We start from the raw sequence: 17,467 nt of genomic DNA, 5'->3' as shown, positions 1-17,467 counted from the left end.
TCTGGTTCCTTTTGCTTCTTCAAAAGCTCATTTTACCTTTTCTTTTTCATTTACAGTAATTAATGTTACACCTCTAATCATTTCAAGAACTAGTGACTAATTCAGACTTGGCACTGGTTTCTTTCCAGTGCTGATCACTACAATATCTGTTTTCTGCAACTACCTGGGCTTTGGAGGAATCGGTGGAGACTGTCTTAAAGACCCCCATGCACCCTTTTATAGTCATGAGACGCTACCTCCCTCGTCACTGTGGGCTTTGCAGCCATTATCAGAGCTTTTCCTGCGTTGTGCTGAGTCTCATAAAAATTTCCACCACATCAATTTCTCTTAAATGACTGCCTGACAAGCTCCTTCCCAATCAACCTCCAACTGTTCAAGACCCTCACTCGAACTTTGTCCTAAATCACCTTTCTCATCACCTCCAACACATTTTTAGCTCAGGTTTGGCTTTCCAAACTCTTTGTGGCCTTATCTAAGTAAAGAACTACATTTCTCCCCAGACCGATGCCCCATGGATGTCACATTATGAGGCAATGACCAAACTGCCCAAGCTCTAGTGCGAGACAGGATGAAATCACTTGCTGTACGTTTAGGGGGAAAGCAAGCTTCCCCCACAGCACTAGTCCTCAAAGTGCAAGGACGCTGCACGTGTGGAAGTGAGCGTGCTTTATCAAGTGTAAACACAGACAGCACGCCAGCATCCTGGAATCCTCAAGAGGCAAGCAGATCCATGTCTAATATTCCTCAGACGCAGGATCAGAGAAGAAAAGACGTTTTTGAAAGGGGCTTAGGCTCACCTCCAAGAGGCCGTGGTCCGGAGCGCACGGTTCCGCTACACGGCCCTCACACAGGCGCAGGCATCCCCTCTGTGACCTCTCGCCAGACGCACTTTCTAATGGTCATTAAGAAAAAAGCAGTGAGGGGCCAGGATTAACCAGAAGCAAATTGCTGAATTACCACTTCCTATGTAAAAGGAACGCCTATTTGCCCAAATACAGATGGTTAACCATCTATATCCTGTAGGTTATAAAACGATCATATGACTCCCTGGAGCAGCAGTAGAGCTGATGAGAAGGGAGGGGCCTGGGTGGGGTTATCCCTGCAAGAACAGCTCTGAGCTGCCTTTCAAGGTGTGGCAATGACATCGCGCTCAAACATGGCTTCTCCGGGCCAGCGACCTCTGGGAGCAGGGCGGTATCATGTGCTGCCCGGAAAGACGTACGAGGGTTTAGAAAGACCATTGAGCACGGTGGATGGAGCCTCTGGAGCCCCCTCCCTGTTCGCCTGAAAGCTGAGCGCCACAGCCAGGTTCTGACCCTCCGCAGCCCCAGGCCCTCCTCTGCGCAGTGAAGGCTGCGGTGCGCAGCCCCAGATGGCCACGGGGCAGCAGGCACGGCTCACGAGACTGGCAGGGAGGACAGTGCCTGGAGTGGGGCTGAGCAGTGAGTGGGCCGCTTAGGCGTCTCTGACTCTTTGGGACCCCACAGGCTGCAGCCCACCAGGCTCCTCTGTCCATGGGATTCTCCAGGCAAGAGTACTAGAGTGGGTTGCCATTTCCTCCTCCAGGGGATTTTTCCAACCCAGGGATCAAACCCAGGCCTCCCACATTGCAGGCAGACGCTTCACCCTCCTAGCCCCCAGGGGAGCCCAGGAGTGGAGAAAGTGCTCAATAAACTCGAGTTTTGGGAGGATAAAAACCCAGGTGGATTAGTGGTAAAGAAGCCGCGTACAATGCAGGAGATGGGGGTTCAGTTCCTGGGTAGGGATGATCCCCTGGAGAAGGAAATGGCAACCCACTCCAGGATTCTTGCCTGGAGAATCCCATGGACAGAGGAGCCTGGTGGGCCACAGTCCATGGGGTTGCAAAGAATCGGACACGACTGAGCAACTAACACACACACACACACACACACACACACACACACGGTGTTGTATCCTCTGGGATCAAAAACATCTTGTGTGGTGATGGATGCTAGCTAGACTTATGGTTCATTTCACAATATATGTAAATATCAGATCACCGTGTCAGGCACCTGGAACTAATACAATGGCAGATGTCAATTATCTCTCAACTTAAAAGCACACAAGACCCTAAACAGCAGGACACGTGACCATTAGGAGGTGGCAGGTGAGAAGCCTCCCGAGTGCGTGTCGCTGGATCTAGGGATGGATGTGAGGAAGAGCATTTCGACGAGCCACTAGGGGAGCTCGTTTTTCAGTATAAGTGGCTTTAAGAAATCAGCAAAAAAGTTAAAGAAAAAATATTCTAGAATCATAGATATGTTCACCATCATGTAGTGAGTCGTTATGATCCAAGTCTCAGGAAATCGTTTCATAAAAAGACTGAGAGCAAAGTGCTACTGTTGTTCAATAGCTAAGTCATGTCCAACTCTCGGCGACCCCGGGGACTGCAGCATGCCTGGCTTCCCTGGTCTTTGCAAGGTTTTACAGCAAAGACCAACAGAGAGCAAGGCCAGGTGGAGTCACGCGTTCCCTCCTTCCGAGCCTTGCCCTCCCATCTCGTGCTAAGCCGACCACGCTGCCCACGCACAGCCCCCGTCCCTCGGCTGGGTGCTGACCGAGCATCGGTCAGGGTCTCCGTGCTGTGGACCCCAGAGCCCGGCTCGCCCCAGGCCTCGGCCACCCTGTGGCATGGCCCCGGCGCCCTTTCTGTTCCTCCTGGGAATTGTCGGAACAGAGCGGGACCCTCTCCCTGGACCTCGCGGGCTTCTTCCCTGCCCAGTTTCTGCTCATCCCTGCCCCCCCTACCCCCGACCTGCAGAAGAAGAGCCTTTCTCCATCTGACTGAGAGGCTGGACGACCTCACGGCCCCAGGACCCCGCCATCCCAAAATGCTCTTCCCTCTCTCACAACAATCCTTTGGAAGGACAGTCTCTCTGGGTTCTGACTTGTCTTGCTCTGGTGGGTCTTGAGGTTCTCCACTGACACGGTGTCCTGCACGCTCCTCTGAAAAGAACCCTCCCCGTGACATCCTGAGCGGTCCCTGACCTGGACGACTAACGCCCAAGGGAGAGGAGGGGACCGTGTCCTTCCCGCCCCTCCATCGCACCCCTGCTCCTCACCCCACCGCCGCCACCGCCTCCTCTGAGACCCTGCTCCTGCAGGCGGAAGCTGCTGGAAGGGCTGCCCGCCATGCCAGCTCCTGGCTGAGGTCAAGAGTCAGGTCACAGCCAGATCGAGGGACATGGGTGTCACACACCCTCTAACCCACCAGTTCCCCCTGACGTCCCCTTCGACAGTCTTATTTGGCGAGAGGGTGGTAAGGTATGTCCTTTTGTGGCTCAGTATCACCCCGGCCCCAGCCTGCCTAAAACAGGAAAAATAGACTTGACTTTGCTGAGGACCCCGAAGGGCAGCGAGTGGGGTTCAGCACGCCGACAAGAGCAGTGCCAGGAGGCAGCACCCGGAGACGAGGGGCCTGGAGCGCCTTCCCTTCCCGGACACGGGTGCTGGGCCGCCCATCGGGGGAGCCCAGGGCTGGAGGGGGCGCCCCCTGAGGGACCACTGCCCCTCGCGCACCTCCTCTGTGCCAGGCGGGAGCCAGCCTGCAGCGGGTCTGGCCCTGGTCTCTGACGGGCTCCAGCCCCGGACGGTGGCCTTCCCACCCACCCCGGGGCTGCTCCTGGGTGGGACTCAGGGGGCCTGAGCTGTCCTCCAGTGTCCTCTGCCCCCAAATTCCTTCTGCTTCAAAGTGATTCCAAACTACATGCCATCCTTGAGAAGCTCAGACCCATCTGTCTTCTCTCTCTAGAAGCGTCCCCATGTTGGGACTGTCCTCGTGGTCCAGTGGTTAAGAATCTGCCTTGCAGTGCAGGGGACGCTGGCTCCATCCCTGATCTGGGAGCTGAGATTCCACGTGCTAAGCGCCGCCCCACAGCTAGAGTCTGTGAGCCGCAACGCAAGGCCCCACATGAGGCAACAAAGCCATGGCGCAGCCAAGGAAATAAATACTTTCTTTGGAAAAGCAAAAACTTCCCACGTTAAAAATCTGTGAGCTCTCAACACTACTTCAATAAGATGCTGGGGCTCATTTGCATGATGTGCTGATGGACCTAAAGAGCAAGAGGTCCACCCTAGGTCGTGCGATTTATATAAACAGTTTCCAGTCTGAAAGCCTGCCAGGAAATGTGAACAGTTCATCCAGGACAAAGCCCAGGGGCTATTTGGTAAATTAACATCACAGCCAAGTGGGGAGTGCTTTACCCTTTGAGGTGAGACTGTGTTGAGTCCCGGGGACCCTCCTACTAACTGGCGTGGAGAGGCAGCTCCTCCAGGGCAGGATCTGTGGAACCAGAAAGAAGGGAGTCCCAGCCCCGCAGAGAAGACAAGCTTTCCCCCCTAGGAGGAAGAAGAATTTAAAAGGGAAAAGAGGAACTTGGGAAATGTGCATAGGTTATGAACAAACCCACGTGCACACGGCTATATTTAACATAGATAACCAACAAGGACCCACTGTACGGAACAGGGAACTCTGCTCAGTATTATGTAACTACCTAAATGGGAATTTGAAAAACAAGAGACACAGGTACAGATATAAACTGAGCCACTCTGCTTACTGTATGCTGTGCTTAGTCGCTCAGTCGTGTCCGACTCCTTGTGACCCCATGGACTGTGGTCTGCCAGGCTCCTCTGTCCATGGGCCTCTCCAGGCAAGAATCCTGGCATGGGCTGCCATTCCCTTTTCCAGGGGATCTTCCCGACTAAGGGATTGAACCCAAGTCTCCCATGTTGGGGACAGAAGCTTTACCACCCCGCCCCCAGCGCAACTGCTCCCCAGTAGAAAATAAAACTCTTAAAAAAGGAAAATAGGAACTTGGGGGAATGTGCATGGACTCTGAGCAAACACATTTCTCATTATAAAAGTTAAAACAATTTTGGGCAACAATTTTTTAAAGCAAGTTCTTCAGTCACATGGGCTTCCTCACCACGGATAACTGCGTGTCCCTCTAAGGGATGACAAGGTTTTCATATATTTTCAACTTTGTGGCTGATTTCCAAAGACGTGTGACACACGGGTGACCCGTGTCTGCTGACGGGCAGGTGGCCCATCCGGCTTTGGTGTCTCAGGGGACCCCGGGCCTCCCTGATAAATGATCAGTTCCGAATCTGACGTTCGCTGGCAGCTGTGTGGGCCCAGCGGGGGTTGGTCTGCAGCGTCATATTACTCAGCTAATAAAAAGAATGCATTTGAATCAATTCTAATGAGGTGGATGAAACTGGAGCCTATTATACAGAGTGAAGTAAGTCAGAAAGAAAAACACTAATACAGTATACTAACGCATATATACGGAATTTAGAAAGATGGTAACGATGACTCTATATGTGAGACAGCAAAAGAGACACAGATGTATAGAACAGTCTTTTGGACTCTGGGAGAAGGCGAGGGTGGGATGATTTGAGAGACTAGCACTGAAACATGTATATTATCATATGTGAAACAGATCGCCAGTCCAGGTTCGATGCATGAGACAGGGCGCTCAGGGCTGGTGCACTATGGGATGGGAGGTGGGAGGGTGGCTCAGGATGGGGAACACATGTCCACCCATGGCAGATTCATGTCAATGTATGGCAAAACCACCACAATATTGTAAAGTAATTCAGTTCAGTTCAGTCGCTCAGTCATGCCCAACTGTGAACCCATGGACTGCAGCACGCCAGGCCTCCCTGTCCATCACCAACTCCTGGAGTTCACCCAAACCCATGTCCATCGAGTCAGTGACGCCATCTAACCATCTCATCCTCTGTCATCCCCTTCTCCTCCTGCCCTCAATCTTTCCCAACATCACAGTCTTTTCAAATGAGTCAGCATTAGGTGGGCAAAGTAATTAGCCTCCAATTAAAATGAATAAATTAATTTAAAATAAAATAGAATTAAAAAAAAAGAGAGAGAGACTGCAGCTCACGCGGTCAGAGGGGACATTGACCCTCTTCTGGAGTCTGGAGCGGTCTCCTGACTTGCTGGGCCAATCGCTCCACCGGCCGTGACAACCTGGGGCTTCGGAGGCTGGGTCACAGAAGTCCTGCGGCTCCCCCCGGCCAGGCGTCCTTTGGAACCCAGTCCCCGTGCTGCACTGAGGAGCCCAGGCCCCGGGGGGAGGCCACGTGGGGGTGGCAAGGGTCCCGCTGAGACCCCGGGGGACAGCCAGGCCACGGCGCCTCCCTGACCCGGGTCCCCGCCAGCCTGACTGCAGCTGCATGACAGGCTCCCGAGAACCACTCCACTGAGCCCCCGGCCCCAGAGCTGAGGGAGGGGGCAACAGGTTACCGTTTGGGGCACCACAACCAGAGGTGGCCGGCCGAGCAGCCCTGAGTGACTGGGGCTGTCGTCCCACCCGGAGGAGCAGCCCCTCCTGAAGTAGAGCGGCGGGTCACAAACACAGAAATCACAGCAAAACCGGACTTTGTTCAAAAAGCATCCTCCCAAGATCGCCAACAGGAAGGCTGGGCAACCTGGGCTCTTAGTCCGTTCCAGCCTCTATGAGACGCTCTTTGTCCCTACTGGGAAATTTGCTGGCAGGATGCTAGAGGTGGGGGAAATAAGATGTCTGAACAGGGATGTTGTTGGGGCAGTGAAGCGGGCAAGGTTGACAGCAGAGGGTCTCACTGGGGCGCCTTGGGGCTGGGCCCTGGGTGTGTCATTTCCTCTGCAGAGAAATAAGGAAACCCTCCTCACTGAATCCTGCCAGCAAATTTCCCGCTAGGGACAAAGAGCATCTCATGAAGAAGTGAAGAAGTGAAGTCGCTCAGTCATGTCCGACTTTTTGCAACCCCATGGACTGTAGCCCTCCAGGCTCCTCCGTCCATGGGATTCTCCAAGCAAGAATGCTGGAGTGGGTTGCCACGCCCTCCTCCAGGGGATCTTCCTGATCCAGGGATTGAACCCGGGGCTCCTGCATTTCAGGCATCTCACTGAGCATCTCATTGAGGGGATTAATTGCCAGCCGTGCTGACACCGTGTGTCTTGGAATTGACCGAGATTCCAAGTTGCCCAGCCTCCCCGTTTAGGGCACGTGCTGCGGAGTCGATGTCCTGTCTCTCTTCGCCCTGAGCATTGTCCTCCGGGGCAGTGAGGGGCTCGCCCATCTCCTTCGCCCGCTGTCAGTCACTAGCTCAGAAAAACCCCCTGTGCTCTCTGGCGGGGCTCCCCAGTCTCTGGCCCCCAGTGGCTGCTGATCTGAGGTACCCTTGAAGCAATAATGGTAGAAATACAGCACACACCATTGCCAGGCACTAAAGTCAACCCGAAATCTCCCCCACTTCCTCTCTGTGGAGGGGCAGGGGCTAAGTTCCCAGAACTGACCCTGGCAGGGAGCCGTGCAGGAGGGAGGTGGCCCAGAGCCAAGAGCCGCTGGCAGGCTTGAGGGCGCAGCCAGCCGGCCTGGTGTTCCCCTCATCCTGCTCTCTTCATCCTAACGGGAAGCCGGAGGGTGCCGATGCCGTCAGACTGAAACTCAGAGACGTGGCAGCTTCCTCAAGGGCACACACCTCAGAGCTTCCAGCCATGCCCCCAGGCTGCGTGCCTCTGGGATAAACGTGGAGAGAAAGGATGCTCTGAAAAGCCAGGAAGAAGCCAGAGGAGCAAGGAATGAAAATGATAACTGCTTTTCCACCTCAACAGTCGTGGGGGGATCAGACCTGGACGCTTACTTCTAGGTTTCTAACGCATTTCTACACAGAAGGACGGAAAGTGCTCGAAGAGGAAGGAAATGAGACTCATCCGAGGTGCGGAGACTGAGGTCTCGTGTCACGGGGGAGTCTTGACTTCAGATCTGGGTCAGCCACGTGACGGGCATTCCTCAAATCGGTCTCTGGAGGTCCGTCTCCTCCTTGATAAAGGGAAGAGGAGGCTCGTGGAGGATGAAGGTGCGGACTAGTCACACACCGTGTGGGTCCTCCTGTGCGTTCGGCTCCAGCAGCCGGCCCCCCACCCCTTCCTCCTGCTCCTCTGCTCCCCACTTCTCCTTCCCTGCCGTCCCACAGAGGAGCTCCAGAACGCAAAGCAGGGGCAGTTCTGGGCAGGAGGCCACAGCTGAACTCAGAGGTGCTGATGAAAGCTTGGGGGCTTGCACTGAAGCCCAGGAAAGTGTTGGTCACTCAGGCGTGCATGACTCTGCGACCCCATGGACTGTAGCCTGCCAGGCTCCTCTGCCCATGGGACTCTCCAGGCAAGAGTATTGGTGGGGATTGCTGTTTCCTCCTCCAGCGGACTTCCCAACCCAGGGATGGAACCTGGGTCTGCCCCATTGCAGGCAGACTCTTTACCCTCTGGGCCGTCAGGGAAGCCAGGAAGCAGAAGGACAAATTGAAGTGAGGAGGAAAGCAGTGGCCAGAAGCAGCGGTCACTCGGAAGTCAGCGCGGTGTCAGTGCAGCAGGCCCGGAGCCACGTGCTTGGAGAAAGCCCTGCAGAGCCGAGTCTGAGGGCTGAAGACTGGCCTTCGCTGTAATCACTGGCGCTTACAGTGCTCTTGGAAGATAAGCTTTCAGTATGAATGTCTCAGTGAAAGCATTATTACAAGACTCTAAGAAGAGAGTGTGGTCTCAGGAAACAGAGACCACAGATGTAGAAAAAAATTTTTTTTTAATTGGCAGTGATAAACAACAAAGTCCTGCTGCATGGCTCAGGGAACCACGTTCAATTCTCTGTGATAAAGCGTAGTGGGAAAGAAAATAAAAACGAATATATGTATGTATAAACGAGTCACTGCTGTGCAGCAGAAATTAACACATTAGAAGTCAACTATACTTCAATTTAAAAATGAATAAATAGAAAATAAAACTAAAAAATTGGCACTAAGACCCAAAGAGACAGATGGCACTGCAGAGGGCAACAGGAGCAAGTGAAACTTGGTTGAACCCCAGGAGTCAGCGGACCCCCCTGTGGCCCCCCACCCACCCTTGGCCCACATCTGACTTCAGCTGCAGCTGTGGGGCCAGAGACTGCCCACCCAGACGGTCCCCATCTCAACACCCAGAGCCCTGATTTCCTGACTCCAGGCTTTTCTGCTCAGCCCTCGGGTACAGCCCAGGAGAGCAGAGGGTTAGGGACCTGGTGGACAAATGCGGGGATGGGAGCCAGCCCTCAGCCCTCAGAGATGGGGTCCAGGGTTCCTGCCAGCATCGCCATCCCGTCCTCTCCTCATGGGCTGCCAGGATTAGGGTGGCCAACCAGCCTGGCTTCCCAGAACCTGGAAATGGCAGGGCAGTCCCGAGCGGGCCAGGATCTATTGGAAGTAATCACACAGTCCTGTCCCAAGGCCACGGACACGGAGCCCAGAACCAAGGTCCCCTCCGGAACTGACTGAGGCCCTTTGTAACGGTTGCCAAAGGCTCCCCTGATCTTCCCAGGCAGCTCTCTGATCCCAAATTAGGCAGAAACACCCACTCTGGTGCTCAGCCTAGCTCATCCTCACCAGTCACCGAATGCCACCCTTCCGGCAGGAATTTTCCTTGTCTTGAGGCTCTACAAGTTGACTGCTAACTCACGAGGAGCATCAGCTCACCCTTGAGCTGGCCTGACCCGGCGTCCTGGCGACTCTCCCCTGCCTGTAAGGAGGTCGGCCGGGGCGCTCCCAGCGCCCTCATCACCTCTGCTCTTTGTTTGTAGTAAGCTCACTCACTTCTGACGCTCTGGGTCTGGATGACCACGGCAGTAACGGCCTCCAGGCAGGGTGCAGGAGCCTTCACGTGCAGGCCTGCTTAGCGCAGAGCACAGTCAGGGAGCAGGAGGGGCCTGGAACCAGGACGCACCGGGAAGGGGGGGGCGGCCGGCTACCCCAGGGCTGGAGAGGGGACCACGGGGAAGATGCTGGCGTGGAAAAGGAGCAGCCTTGTTCTCAGTCGTGCCAGAAGGGAGGCCGTGGGCCAGAGGACCTGAGGGCAGGAGGAGGCAGTCTCCACAGGCAGGGGCAGGGGGTCAGACGCCCCGGCCACCCGGCCACGGAGTCTGGGCTTCCCTCCCTCTGAACTCCCCGCATGTGCTGCAGACAGGATGCCTCTGCTGCCTCGCGTGCCCAGGGAAAGGGGGCTACCTGGTCTAAAAAGCAGAGTCCTGGGAGGTGATGGAGGGAGAGGGGAGCTGGGAGGAAAGAGTGATGGGGTGGGAGAGGGGTGTGCGGAGGGGGACAGGGACGGGGCGTGGGGTTCGGGTTAGGGTGGCGGGGGCAGGCTGTACGAGGCTCCAGGAAAGCCGGCGGGTCTGGGGGGAGCAGGGAGGTGAGGCAGGCTCCTCAGGGACGCCGGAGCGTCTGGAATCCTCTCCTCCTGGCCGCTGACTTCGGAGCTCCTCAAGAAGGAAGAGACCCCATCACCCAGACACACACACTGGTGCCCTGCGAGGGTCCCAGATGCTGGTCACAGCCACTATTTTAAAAACGACATGGCTAGAACCAATATTCACTCTCTTTCTAAAGCCTGGTGTCTCTAAAGTGGGGGAGGAGAGGAAGGTTTTCAAGGTTGTGGGTTGACCCCGTGAGAAGAGAGACTTCTTTGCAAAATTTTTATATGGTGCCCCAACTTTTAAAGTTCTAACCCTGAGCACGATATTCTAGATCAGCCTTATTCTTACCAAAGCTTCTAAGCAAAAATAGGGACAGGACAAAACTGTAAAGCTACAGTCCTCCCGGAACACAGGGCGGGGCAGAAATACACTGAAATGGTAACAGCGGGGGCTCAGGAGGTAGAGACGGGAGAAGAGTAACTTGAGCAACTTTGTTTCTGCGTCTTTGCCTTTCCACGTGCTTAGTAAGGAGATACGTGGTTGTACAACTAAACGGTCTCTGAGAACAGGAAAAGGGCTAGTTGCAGTAACTGTTGCAGATATCATTCAGGTGAACCGCCGGAAAATTACACCTGCTAGATAGCTCCTGATAATCTCCTCGCTCTGAGTGCCCCTGTAGTCACAGCTTTCACGTTGGTTTCCTGAGCAGTCAACATGCTGTTTTCCTTCAAATCAGATCCAGGAAATGGTGAAAGGAGTTGTTGCATATGACCCCCAGTTCAGAACAGGGAAACCTGTGCAAGATTATTATGACCAAGGAAAGCGCTCCAAGTAGCATTAAAGCTACCTTCCAGTGGGACTGGCTTTTCTCAGACTTACTTTGAAACTCTTCATCGAGGGCATGACTAATTTTACCAGAACGGATAGAATTAGGTCACAGAGTGGGGAAGACAGAAAGACCCCCGTTTCACATCAAGAAGGCGCAGGGGGCTTCCCTGGTGGTGCAGCGGTAAAGAATCCAGTGCAGGGGACACGCGTTCCATCCCTGATCCAGGGAGACCGCACGTGACTCAGCGCAACTCAGTCCAAGAGCCACGGCTCCCGCAGGGGACACGCGTTCCATCCCTGATCCAGGAAGATCGCACGTGACTCAGCGCAGCTCAGTCCAAGAGCCACGGCTCCCGCGGCTGGGTGCTGCGTGATGAAGCCGAGTGCGTGCAGGGGACACGCGTTCCATCCCTGATCCAGGAAGATCGCACGTGACTCAGCGCAATTCAGTCCAAGAGCCACGGCTCCCGCAGGGGACACGCGTTCCATCCCTGATCCAGGGAGACTGCAGGTGACTCAGTGCAACTCAGTCCAAGAGCCACGGCTCCCGCGGCTGGGTGCTGCGTGATGAAGCCGAGTGCCCCTGAGGCCGAGCCCCACGGCGAGAGAAGGCACTGCCAGGAGACGCTCAAGCACAGCTAGAGAGAGCCTGAGCGGCAGTGAAGACCCAGGATGGCCAAGGAAATAAAATTTTTTAAAAAAATAGATGGCTGACACTTGCATACCATTCTCAAAGAAAAACAGAGCGGGAAGGCTCTGTGCCAGCCTTAGTGCTGGCCCCTGCAGACCCCCATCCGAGGCCAGGGAGCCCCCCACCTCACGGCTGGGGAGCAGAGGCCACCGCCGGCCAAATAGGGGAGGAGGGGTGTGAACGGTGCAGCCTGTGTTAGAGTCCGGAAAGCGACAGAAAGGCCGAAGGAGGCCAAGCCACTTCATGGCATTTCATTTAATTACACACACAAGACCATGACTTTCCGTTTCCTAAACCTCTGTTTATCTGCCAGAAGCAAACCTGAAAACCACACATCCTTTCGTGCGGGGACCTCCACGCGAATAATTCTGGTGTCAGATAAACCCACAAGTAACATCGACAGCCTCCTTCCTCGAGCCCTCCAGCCTTAGTAAGGACCTCCAGCCTTAGTTCCCGACGGTGCCCGCTGGGGCGCGGTGGGGGCCGAGCGAAGAGTCTGGGGCCGCCACTGATTCATTGTGCTCCTCGGTGACCCAGATTCAAGCCTCCTTTCTCAGTCTGTCTAACGGGAACCTCCAGGCTGACTTATAAAGCTGCTACAGAAATGAGAAAGGCCCGGGTTGTGATATGCGACAGCAAGCCGGCTGCTCCCCGGCTGTCACAGCAGCAGTCACTGAGACGGCCGGCGGCCGCCGTGGCCTCCTCTGCCATGACCAGCCTTCGGGTACAGGACTCCTCTGCCGGTGAGAGGGGCTTCCAAGTACGTGGGCTGAGTATCCGGATGACCTCTCCAGACCCTGACCGAACAAACCCCGGACGGTCCCGCAGCCCCTGACAGCCCCGGCGCGGCTGGGCAGGAGAAACCAGAGGGTGCCCGCAGTCTGCAGCCGGTCATCCCTTCACCCGAGGATTTCTGGCGCTTGGTGTGATGAAGGGGAGACAGAGCACGGGGAGGAAGTGCCTGCGATTCCATCCAGGAGAAGGACGCTGAGGAGGGTCGTGTAGAGGCCTGGCCCCACCCCCACCCTGGGGACCCCCGATGGCGGCGGGGGACCCTGCCCTGCGTCTGCCCGCCCAGGACCCGCCCCGGTCCCTGTGCCCGCGCCCCCAGGCCCACGGCCACTGCTCCCTGTCTCAGCACTGCTCCGCCGTGTCCCTCCTCACCTTCCGCCCAGACCGCTCCCTCCTCCGCCTCAACACCCCTATCTTTTCTTTGTTACCTGGTCTCTTTCTCAGGCCTCCAGCTCCTCACTCGACTCCCAAAGCTCCTGTAAAAAGCACAAAGGACTGTGCATCCTAGACCTTGGTCCTCCCCAGTAAGGCCTCCTCTTTGGATCCTGCGACCTCGTCCGCCGCTGTGAGCCCCACAGGCCGAGTGGACCTAATGAAGGAACACGACGGTGTCTGACTCACCTTGCTCTTGGGGGAAGGTAATTCTGAATTCTCTTTCAACTGAGGTCGATCAGCTCCAGGACTAAGTGTTCTAAAATTTCAGATCTGATTTATAAGGTTCTTGCTCAAACGCTCCTTCTAGTAAAATCTCCGTCCTCCAGCCCTGCCTCTGAATTCCTTTGTGGTCACCCCTGTGGATGTGATTTTCTCCTCTGCAGGGGCCACGCAGATGCCTGGGGCCGTCTGCTGTGCCCTATATGGCCCCAAAGTTTAGCACACTGAGTTGTCCTCTCTGTGTTCTAGGGTGTTCCCACCCAACCTCATCCTCTCCCCTGCCTCGTTCCTCCCGGAGTCTCACTCAGCAGCGACCTTCCCACTTGGAAACGTTTTGCTTCTCTGAGCTCTGCCCTGGAAAACCAAACAGTGTTACTTATCAGAACAGCACCTAAAATAAGAGTCAGTGCATCTCGATGAGCCCCTGAGGGTCTCCCCTGGGAGAAAAGCTGTGGGGGATGGGCTCTGTGGCATCTATTTTAGCTGCAGAGGCTCTTTTTTGTTAATTTCCTCTTTCTCAGTTTGTCTTAGAGGGTTGATGCTATTCGATAAGAGACCTCTAGGTAAGTGAGGGCTCAGGAGGTTTGATGTGTTTAATAAGAGAAGACCGAGCCAAAGATTAAGGCAAATGCCTCGGTGCTGTCATATGAATGGAATGGCAGTATTTTTTAATGACATAAATGCATGAACCCACAGCAGAGTGAAACTCATCACCACCTATTTGTCACTTTCACTTGAAAGATGGTTGTGTCACAAGAACGTCTTCCCATGAAGGGCAGCACCGTCCAGCCCCTTGAAGCAGACCCACGAGCACGTCCACCCATAGGGGCACACCCACCGCGGGCCCTGCTCTCCTGTGGAGCTGGCTCCAGGCCGCCTGGCCTTCTGCCCGTCTCCCTGCCCCGTCCCTAAGTGCCCCCTCTGCATGGGAGCAGCTCTGCCCCGTCCCCTCACCTAGACACCACCCTGTGCTCTAGGGCAGTTCCTACCATGGGTCACCCAGGCCAGCACCCTCCCCTCCACCAGGCCTGCGCCCCATCTGCATTTTAACCCACCAGCACCCCGTTCTGTGCATGATGCAGCCCAGCACAGGTGCAAAGAGTAAGTTAAGGAGACCGCATCTGGTTTGGGTCTGTAGAGTCTGTTTCTCCTTCACAGTCAAGGCTCAACTGTGAGATCGCTCATTCAAAGGTGGCGGTGGCTTATTAGGTTCTTTGCCAGTGTTTCCACAGCCTTTTCACAAGGGCTGGTCAGCGTCAGCAGGTCCTGGAGGCTTGAAGGGACTCTGCTCCCTCCACGCTAGCATGGATGGAGTGGCTTTTTCTAACTCTTTAATCACACCTGCTCCCAGGACTGCAGTTAGAATACAACGTAAGATTGCTGCTGCTGCTAAGTCGATTCAGTCGTGTCTGACTCTGTGCGACCCCATAGATGGCAGCCCATTAGGCTCCCCTGTCCCTGGGATTCTCCAGGCAAGAACACTGGAGTGAGATTACATAAGCAGTAACGGTGACATCTCTGGAACAGCAGCCAGCACGTCCTGGACTCAACCAGCCAGTGTCTCTCCTCCTCTCCCCAGGGCGTGACTAGGAGGTCTAAGTGAGGACCAGTGTCTGACGGGACGATACGGAGCTTCTCAACACTATTTTACCTTCAACACACTAACCAGTCGACACAACAGGGACACAACGTTTTCTAAATTCCGAGATGAAATAAAAACTTACCGGCAGAGGAGTAGCTCCTTATTCCACAAATGAAGGGCCTCAGAGCTGTCCCTCGTGAAGCTCGGGTCTCTTAAATCTTCAGACTCCTCTTCGCCAGGGTAAACCCCCGGGCTTTGTACTGACGGAAGTGGCCCGGAGGCTGAATTTTTAGTGCCTGCTCCTCGGGTGTCCTGGCGCTCATTCTGTGCCCACGTGCTGGGCGGTGTGGTGAGCGCCTCACCACAAACTTTATTCCTCCAGTACATACCTCAGGTCATAGAATGGCAGAAAATAAGACGGGGGAAGGAAGGCAAGCTTATGCAACTAGGTCACTTAATAATTTCAATTTTAGAGAAAAATTTTTTTTTCTTGTTTCAGAATTATTGGTCTGTGGAATATTTTTTATTCTTCTTGGAAATTACAAATTAATCAGAATGATTATAAAGTTCTCTGAAAAGTTCCACATAATACCTAATGAACTTTATAGACAACTACTCACATTCTGGACTGTAAAGAACAAAAAGCGTAAAAAAAAAAAAAAAAAAAACCACATGACTATGCTTTAAAAGTAAAAATGATAAATAGAGAATCAGCACATCACAAATAATGTGGGTCAGTGGTCAGCTCCAAAAGAAGGCGTAACCCAGCCGTAAAGGAGGAATGTCACCATGGTCTATAGTTTGCAGCCGTGACGTCGTAACCTGACCTGTGAGCATCTGTACCCCCAGAGCAACTGTTCAGTCTGGGGACAATCCTGTAATTTGAGGGGAATCTGGGGTACCTTCTCTGAAACCTAGAATAGAATGAGTCGAGCCACAAACCCCTCTGTGGAAAGTCCTAAACTGGCCCTTGAGAGAAACACCGGTGACCCTGATGGGCAAGAAAAGAGAAGCTTCCTCCTTGGTTTGTCCAGCCGTCTGCTTTCTTTTCCACATGACTATATGTAGTATTGTTAATGTCAATTAACATGTCTAATAAAAGTAGAAGCAACTTTTCATGTTTATCCTTTTGCTTAATCCTGACAAATGATTTTGGCAAAGCATTTTCCTGAGGGAAAGAAACAAGCACACAAGGATGTTTTCGTAGTTTTCTCCAGAGCCTATAAATCAGGAGCAGTGGATTTGAAAATTAAACCACAATTCATTTATGCTTTCAGCAAATACTTACTGAGCTCCATTATGTGCTGAGAAGCTTTCTAGGCCAAAGTGTTGTAGCTGTGACTGAAACAGATAAAATCCTTCACTTTATGGGGTTTACATTCCAGTCGCGAGACATGGGCATGAACAAAATAAATAAACAAAATGGTGTACAATACGGTAGATGGTGATAAGTGCCTTGGGGAAAATCAGGCAGACAGGTCAGCCAGCGATCACCCATCAGGAAAGGTGTCCCTGGGAGAGGGACGTTTAAGGACATGGTGTCCCCGACGCAGACAGACGCCCACCCGACACCTTCAGGGGAAACCTGGGAGGTCGTGTGGCGGGAGTGAGCCTGGGAAATGGGGGGACTGTTAGGCTCCAAGAGGCTGAGGGGCCAGGTTCTGGAACCTTCCAGTCTGCTGCCATGACTTCACCTTCTCCTCGGGGGAGATGGGAAACTTCCGGAAGGTTTTGAGTGACACTGCATGTTAAGGGCTGTCTGACTTACATTTTAAGAAGATGACTCTGGGGGCAATGTGAAATGTAGATGAAGGGGACCTAGGTGGAGTTAGGAAGAACATCCCAGTAAGATATGATGTGCCTACATCAGAGATACAGGCAGTGAGATTTGCTGACAGACTGGATGTAGGATTTGAAAGGAACAGAAGCACTAAAGGTGACTCCAGGTGTCTGACCTGAGCAGTCAAGCATTGCTGCCCTTCCGTCACTCGGTCACATCCAGCCTCACGGACACCCTTCCGTCACTAGGTCATGTCCAGCCCCACAGACGGCACAGTCAGGCATTGCTGCCCTTCCGTCACGAGGTCATGTCCAGCCCCACGGACGCCCTTCCATCACTAGGCCATGTCCAGCCCCACGGACCGCACAGTCAAGCATTACTGCCCTTCCATCACTAGGTCACGTCCAGCCTCACGGACACCCTTCCGTCACTAGGTCACGTCCAGCCCCACGGACCGCAGCACGCCAGGCCTCCCTGTCCATCACCAACTCCCGGAACTTGCTCAGACTCACGTCCATCGAGTCGGTGATGCCATCCAGCCATCTCATCCTCTGTCGTCCCCTTCTCCTCCTGCCCCCAATCCCTCCCAGCATCAGGGTCTTTTCCAATGGGTCAGTTCTTCGAATCAGGTGGCCAGAGTATTGGAGTTTCCGCTTCAGCATCAGTCCTGCCAATGAATATTCAGGTTGATTTCCTTTAGGATTGACTGGTTTGATTCCTCACTGTCCAGGGGACTCTCAAGAGTCTTCCCCAGCACCACAATTTGAAAGCATCAATTGTTTGGCACTCAACCTTCTTTATGGATTTCTTGCTGTTCAGTCGCTCAGTCATGTCCAACTCTTTGTGACCTCATGGACTGCAGCCCACCAGGCCTCCCTGTCCTTCACCATCTCCCAGAGTTT

The 17,467-nt window shown here is 54.1% G+C and overlaps 1 protein-coding gene across 2 annotated transcripts in view; it reads right to left on the bottom strand.

The window, feature by feature from the left end:
* The window catches only part of CCR6 (C-C motif chemokine receptor 6), a 32,226-nt gene extending 15,318 nt beyond the window's left edge, over positions 1-16,908 (bottom strand). Inside the window, exons 1-2 of one of the 2 annotated variants that reach the window (XM_005211126.5) lie at positions 14,928-16,908; positions 12,978-13,138 (exon numbers count right to left, since the gene is read on the bottom strand). The gene's annotated coding sequence lies outside the window, so the exon portion shown is untranslated. Of the gene's footprint in view, positions 1-797; positions 9,471-12,977; positions 13,139-14,927 lie in introns of those variants that run through there. The other variant, XM_059889695.1, reaches the window with a different exon arrangement.
* Positions 16,909-17,467: the final 559 nt, after the last annotated feature.

Source organism: Bos taurus, chromosome 9, assembly GCF_002263795.3.
Source record: "Bos taurus isolate L1 Dominette 01449 registration number 42190680 breed Hereford chromosome 9, ARS-UCD2.0, whole genome shotgun sequence".
NCBI lineage: Eukaryota > Metazoa > Chordata > Mammalia > Artiodactyla > Bovidae > Bos > Bos taurus.
Note: the sequence above shows the minus strand (reverse complement) of the source record. Positions and strands in the feature narration are given on the sequence as shown.